At 41.0% G+C, this 6706-nt stretch overlaps 2 long non-coding RNA genes across 2 annotated transcripts; both read left to right on the top strand.

Moving 5' to 3' along the window:
* Positions 1–141: 141 nt before the first annotated feature.
* Positions 142–1789, top strand: LOC115147724 (uncharacterized). Its single transcript, XR_003866468.1, has 2 exons — positions 142–278; positions 428–1789. It is a non-coding gene; the product is annotated as an uncharacterized LOC115147724 (long non-coding RNA).
* A 3803-nt stretch (positions 1790–5592) lies between these two features.
* Positions 5593–6665, top strand: LOC115147721 (uncharacterized). The gene is made up of 2 exons (XR_003866467.1): positions 5593–5749; positions 6492–6665. It is a non-coding gene; the product is annotated as an uncharacterized LOC115147721 (long non-coding RNA).
* Positions 6666–6706: the final 41 nt, after the last annotated feature.

The following is a 6706-nucleotide window of genomic DNA, read 5'->3' as shown; positions in this document are numbered from 1 at the left end:
GGAGAGAGCAGTCAAAGAGGAGGTGGAGGAGAGAGCAGTCAAAGAGGAGGTGGAGGAGAGAGCAGTCAAAGAGGAGGTGGAGGAGAGAGCAGTCAAAGAGGAGGTGGAGGTGAGGGGAATGAGAGAAGAGCAGGAGGAAGAGATCAAAGAAGAGGGGGATATAAGCATTAAAGAGGAGAAGGAGGAGAGACTAGTCAAAGAAGAAGAGGAGAACAGGGAAGTGTCTGCTCCAGATCTAGAGGAAGAGGAAGAAGAAGTAGATAGTATCAGTGACACAGGTAAGTTCAGGTGTGGAGTACGGAGAGAGGTTGGTGCCTTGGTGGCCACAGGGGATTCCAAAACTATTGTAGTGCTTCTGCTTGCATCCAGTCAAGTTTTCAGTGCTCTGTTCCTGATTCTAACCCCATATATGTTCATATTCCCACAGGAGAGATCTCCAACCCAGGTTCAGACAGTGAGCCCAGTTCCACAGCATCAGGAAACCATAAACAACACAGACAGAGGAACTCAAGACAGAAACATCACCACTGCATGGACTGCTTCACTAGTTTCTATGAGCCAGAGGAGTTAAGAAGGCACACTTGTAGGCCCCGCTCCTGCTCAGATTGCAGAGGCAGTTTTATTTGTCCAACTCACCTGAAATTACACCAACAGACTCTCAATAGAAAGAAAACTTACCCGTGTGGTCAATGTGGAAAGAGTTTTCAGGCACCAAGCAAACTAAAGACACACCAGCTAACGCACACAGGAGAAAAACATTACTACTGCTCTCAGTGTGGGAAGAGTTTCAGTCAGGAAGGAGATCTAAAGAAACATCAGCGAATACACAGTGGAGTGAAGCCTTACCACTGCTCCCAGTGTGGCAAGGCTTTCATTCAATCATCAGATCTGAAGAAACACCATAGAACTCACACAGGAGAGAAGCCTTTCCACTGCTCTCAGTGTGGGAAGAGTCAGTCAGTCATCAAATCTGAAGACACACCAGCTAACTCACACAGTTAAGAGGACTTACCACTGCTCTCAATGTGGGGATAGTTTGACTAGTTTATATTTTCTGAAGAAACACCAGAAAATGCACACAGGAGAGAAGCTTTACCACTGCTCCCAATGTGGGAAGAGCTTCAGTGTTGAAGGAAGTCTAAAGCAACATCAGAAAATACACAGTGGAGTGAAGCCTTACCACTGCTCCCAGTGTCGGAAACGTTTCAGTCGGGTAGGAGACCTAAAGAAACATGATAGAATACACCGATGAGAGAAGCCTTACCACTGCTCTCATTGTGGGAATGAGAACTCTTGAGTCATCTGAGAATACACACAGGAGACAAGGCATACTGCTGTGATTAGTGTGGGAATTGTTTTAAATGGGACAGAGGCCTGAAAGTACATCAAAGGCAAAGGACAGCAGTGCCCAATACTGATCTTACAATGGCGTTACCAAACTGGTCAACCTTATATCTAACTAATATTGACTGCCAGTTTTTTTCATTATTCTGTTTAAAAAAATGTTTTTTATAAATGTTTTAAGTTTAACATTTTATTCAGACAGCTGGAAACAGAGGGGGAGACAGGCAAGTGGGAGATCAATAGGAAGGACACAGGGATTGATCCCCGATCTCAGGTGGGGAGTAGAGTACACGTGACTCAATGTGAGCGTTAACGCTAGACCACGGGCTCTGCATATTATTCTGTGAAACCTGATGGTCTTTTTCAGTATTCTAATATGAAAATGTACTAAAGAGTATTAATTATGCCAAGAGTGTCACATTTGAATTAAAGTGTATTTTCTTCCAGACAATCAGTTCAGTTTCTATCTGCATAAATCAATACTATAAATATTACAGTAGTCCTTAAGGAGGTACCATAACAAATTACTTTTTGTATTTAAGTAATAAAAACTATAGCCACTGTAGTTAGCAATGCTTTACTTTCAGAATATATAGTAATTATCTGTAAGGTCCCTTAGTCGAGCAGTGAATTTCAAACATAGATCAGGGAGGTTTTCCAGGTTTTCTCAAAGAAGGTCACCTATTGGTAGATGGGTAAAACAAAACAAAAAGCATACATTGAATATCCATTTGACACGGTGAAGTTATAAACTACACTTTGGAAGGTGTAACGATACATCCAGTCACTACTAAGAAACAGGCGTCCTTCCTAACGTTTCTGTAGAGGAAGGAAACCGCTCAGGGATTTCAACATGAGATCAATGGTGACTTTAAAACAGTGACTGAGTTTAATGGCTATGATAGGAGAAAACTGAGGATGGATCAACAACATTGTAGTTACTCCACAATACTAACCTAAGTGACAGAGTGAAAAGAAGGAAGCCTGTACAGAATCAAAAAATATTCCAAAACAAGGCACAAAAAATGTGGCAAAAGCAATTCACTTTTTGTCCCGAATACAAAGTGTTACGTTTGGGGCAAATCCACTACAACACGTTACTGAAGACCACTCCAAATTTTCAAGCATATTGGTGGCTGCATCATGTTATGGGTGTGATTGTAATCGTTAAGGACTGAGGACTTTTTTAGGATAAAGAAATGGGTTGGAGCTAAGCACAGGCAAAATCGTAGAGGAAAACCTGGTTCAGTCTGCTTTCCACCAGACACTGGGAGAGGAAATCACCTTTCAGCAGGACAATAACCTAAAGCACAAGGCCATATATACACTGGAGTTGTTTACCAAGAAGACAGTGAATGTTCGTGAGTGGCCTAGATGCAATTTTGACTCAAATCTGCTTGAAAATCTATGGAAAGACTTGAAAATGGCTGTCTAGCAATGATCAACAACCAATTTGACAAAACTTGAAACAATCTGAAAAGCATAATGGGCAAATATTGTACAATCCAGTTGTGCACTGCTGTAATTGTTATCAAAGGTCATTCTAACATGTATTGACTCAGGGGTGTGAATACTTATGGAAATGAGATATTTCTGTATTTTATTTCCAATTAATATGCAAACATTTCTGAAAACATGTTTTCACTTTGTCATTATGGGGTATTGTGTAGGTTATTATGGGGTATTGTGTAGATAGGTTGGAAATACAACGATTTAATCAATTTAGGCTGTAACACAACAAAATATGGAATAAGTCAAGGGGTATGAATACTTTCTGAAGGCACTGTACATATCTACCTAATACTGACTGACTGTTTTTGTCATGATTCTGTTAAACCTTTTATGTGTTTTACGTTTAGCTTTTTCTTTACAATGAAGCGTGAGTCGAGAAGTAGGTGCAGGTGAAACGTTTAATAAAACAACACATTTGCTTTCGCCGTAAAGCCTTTTTGAAATCTGACACTGTGGCTGGATTAACAAGAAGTTAATCTTTAAACCGGTGTATAACACTTGTATGATTTATAAATTATTATTATGAATATTTCTGTTTTGGGAATTTGGCGCGCTGCTATTTCACTGGGTGTTGTCAAATCAATCCCGTTAATGGGTTTGGCGCGCCAATGGATCACTAAGTTAAACCTTTTATGTGTGTGTTTTACGTTTAGCTTTTTTTTTACAATGACGCTGTGAGTCGAGAAGTAGGTGCAGGTGAAACGTTTAATAAAACAACAAACATGAAAACAAGACAGCGTAACAGTGGCGATATAGCATGAACACAGGAACAATACCGACAGAGGAAGATGGTTAGTATTCCGGCGACGTCGGACGCTGGAGGGGAGAGGTAGACGTGACAATTTTATTCAGACTGCTGGAAACAGAAAGGAGATCAATAGGAAGGACACAGGGTTGAACTCCGGTCTCCAGTGGGGGAGTGATGTCGTTTACGCTGAACTACATTTCTCTCAGGGTTGAACTCCGGTCTCCAGTGGGGGAGTAATGTCGTTTACGCTGAACTACATTTCTCTCAGGGTTGAACTCCGGTCTCCAGTGGGGGAGTGATGTCGTTTACGCTGAACTACATTTCTCTCAGGGTTGAACTCCGGTCTCCAGTGGGGGAGTAATGTCGTTTACGCTGAACTACATTTCTCTCAGGGTTGAACTCCGGTCTCCAGTGGGGGAGTAATGTCGTTTACGCTGAACTACATTTCTCTCAGGGTTGAACTCCGGTCTCCAGTGGGGGAGTGATGTCGTTTACGCTGAACTACATTTCTCTCAGGGTTGAACTCCGGTCTCCAGTGGGGGAGTAATGTCGTTTACGCTGAACTACATTTCTCTCAGGGTTGAACTCCGGTCTCCAGTGGGGGAGTAATGTCGTTTACGCTGAACTACATTTCTCTCAGGGTTGAACTCCGGTCTCCAGTGGGGGAGTGATGTCGTTTACGCTGAACTACATTTCTCTCAGGGTTGAACTCCGGTCTCCAGTGGGGGAGTAATGTCGTTTACGCTGAACTACATTTCTCTCAGGGTTGAACTCCGGTCTCCAGTGGGGGAGTGATGTCGTTTACGCTGAACTACATTTCTCTCAGGGTTGAACTCCGGTCTCCAGTGGGGGAGTGATGTCGTTTACGCTGAACTACATTTCTCTCACACTTTTTGTCATTTCCTGTTTTACTTCTGGGGGGGAATACCATTAACAATAGTGATTACCATTGTGTAATGGAAGGAAGCGAAGTCGCTTCCCTCGCGAAAGGGGTTCTTCGAAGAACGTATAGGGGTTCCCCCATAGTTTAAATTTGAAGAGCCCCTAAAGGATACTCCAGGAACCTCTTCTTTTTAGATTGTATGGCGTGTGCCAAGTTTATAAATCTCATAATTTTTTATATGTGTGCAGATTTGTCAGAAATGGTGCATGCAGATATTTACTGTTACATTTACGCAACAGTTATGAACGAGGCCCCTGTGAGTAGTAGAATTTTGCCAGTACAGAGTGACGTGCTTCAGTACGGTTGGCTAAGTTTGTATTTTTAGTGTTCATTGCCATGGTTATCAACTGTACGCTCTAAAAAGAAAAGGTTCCTTGTGTATCCTTTTAGGCGTTCTTCAAATTGAAACTGTGGGGAAACCCCTATAAGTTCTTCAAATAACCTTTTAAATAACCTTTTGGGGTAATGTACCCCCCTCCCCGATATTATTATTAATATGCATAACAATAACACAATATTTTAGTTCTCAGTGTTAATTATGATTTTAGTGGCAAAGCAGAATAAAAATAATCGAAATATGAGGTATACTCCCAGCAGAGCCCCAAGTCCAGTGGGTATATCCTCTGGCGTGTTGATGTTAATGTGTTGATGTTCTCTGTATATAGCCAGAATGATTTTGCAGTGCATGGTGATTGAACAGGTTTCCTGTTATATTCAGAGGTGTAGAGAGTTTGAAGTCTGTGAATCCAAAAAATTCAAAAGGTATGTTAATTGGTATTGGTATTTTAGGCATATCAAATGTACCATCCTCCTTCCTTCCCTTGCCAATGAATATCCCATAGGCCTCTACATTATGGACAATGTATGTGTATGAAAACCATTATCAAAAAAATATTTTTTCATTCACATTCACCACAAAAACCAAGGTATGATGAATATAACAGGGAACCTCTTCCATCACCATGCACTGCAAAATCATTCTGGCTATGGATACGGAGAATATCAACACATTAACAACATCAAAACATTAACATCAACAATAGTTGGCAGGGTAATTTGTATTTTTCTATCACAAAGTATAATGGCTATATTCTCCAGTCCAGTTGGTGGCGGTAATGCAACATTATATTGGACGCCAACCGCCGTTAAACCCCACCAAAGAAGAAGGAGTTACGCTATCTAGAACAACAACAGCTGCCAAGGTAATATCTAGATTTCTAACATATTCTGAAACGTTTCCATATGTAAACATTAGGAGTTGATTATTTGTCCACGTCCACCAAATGATGTGTAAACAATAGCCATTTTAGCAAACGTTAGCTAGCGTACTCACTGGCCATTAAAATGCCTACTCAAGCTAACTAACGTTTCTATCGATCGATCGATCATACCAAGCAACTCTTAAATATGCTCTTGTGAATGATACCGTTATTTGTTATTAAGACAGCAATGTCAACTGTGTGATGTGTGAATTGTCCATCTTCAAGATGGCATAAATATATTGGCACCCTTAGCTAGTAAGTTAGCATGGCTAGTTAGCTAGGCTGTTTCTAAGGCTGGCTAGCTAGCAAGCTAGTTAATTTAATTTCAGTATCTAATCATTAGCTAACTGGTCATTTTAGAGATTACAAATCAAATGTCATTTTGGTTTGGCATTGTTTCAAACGAACTTCTTGCTGATAATTTGTCTATCTAGCTAGATCGTTTCATCCTAGTGAGAAAGGTGACAGTAAAATTCGTCAGTAAGCTAAAGCTAAACCAACTAGTTTAACATTGCTAACGCAAGCTGTACAATCGCCAAAGCAATGCTAGCTAGCTACATGTATTAGTAGATTCCAAGTGGATGGAATATTTAGTTATTTTCCTTTATTAACTAAGCTGTTCCAGTATTTTGTGAAACTCACCTTACGTTTTCGATTGTGCCTCTATGGAATCCTACTATAGCCTTCCATGTCTAAACCCAAGTCCCTGGGTTCTTACTGTGGCTTTCCAGGACAGATAGAGATAAGCTCACAGTGGGGTCCAGAGATGGTCTTAGTGAAGCTGGAGGGCTGCAGTCAACCACTGGAACTCAATGTGATTGTCAAAGAGGAAGAGGAGGAGAGAGAAGTCAAAGAAGAGGAGATAGGGATTAAAGAGGAGGAGGAGGAGAGAGCATT

This window comes from Salmo trutta, chromosome 14 (assembly GCF_901001165.1).
Source record: "Salmo trutta chromosome 14, fSalTru1.1, whole genome shotgun sequence".
NCBI classification, from domain to species: domain Eukaryota; kingdom Metazoa; phylum Chordata; class Actinopteri; order Salmoniformes; family Salmonidae; genus Salmo; species Salmo trutta.
Note: the sequence above shows the minus strand (reverse complement) of the source record. Positions and strands in the feature narration are given on the sequence as shown.